Raw genomic sequence first — 581 nt, 5'->3', positions numbered from 1 at the left:
TGAGAGCAGGGAATTCAAAATCGATCATTTATCGTTATCGATACTAGCTGAAAATAAAAACCGACTGGAATTTCGATGGATTTCAATGCAAAATTCAAAAATTTAAAAAAATTCATAAAAAATAGAGAACTTATTTTTATAAAAAACTAGAGTTTCTCTTGATTCCAGAATGCTGTCACATGATGAAAACAATAATTATTTGGTGAGGGAAAAAATAATTTTATCTAACGATCCGTTACCATCCACTGGTTGTCGTGCGATTAAGGCCGATAATCAATAGATATGCGGTGATTATCGATGATGCTGCAGCTGGGAGCGAGGGAGCTGTGATCGTGGCGTCGATATGTGTTCCCCTCTTATTTGAGTTCATTTAAATATTTAGGAATATTATTATGGATATCACACGTAACAACAAGAAGAGAACGAAGAATGATTAAATTGATATGCCGAATGCCTTCATGTATAGACTATGAGCTTGCTAGTTTGTATGTGGATTGTACAGACTATGTACTCTTTTGTTTCTATGCACTATGAGGTTTGTATGAACTATGCATTCTTTTCTTTGTGTGAACTATGAGGGT

This window comes from Panicum virgatum, chromosome 5N, assembly GCF_016808335.1.
Source record: "Panicum virgatum strain AP13 chromosome 5N, P.virgatum_v5, whole genome shotgun sequence".
Lineage (NCBI taxonomy): Eukaryota > Viridiplantae > Streptophyta > Magnoliopsida > Poales > Poaceae > Panicum > Panicum virgatum.
This window is presented reverse-complemented; position numbering follows the sequence as displayed.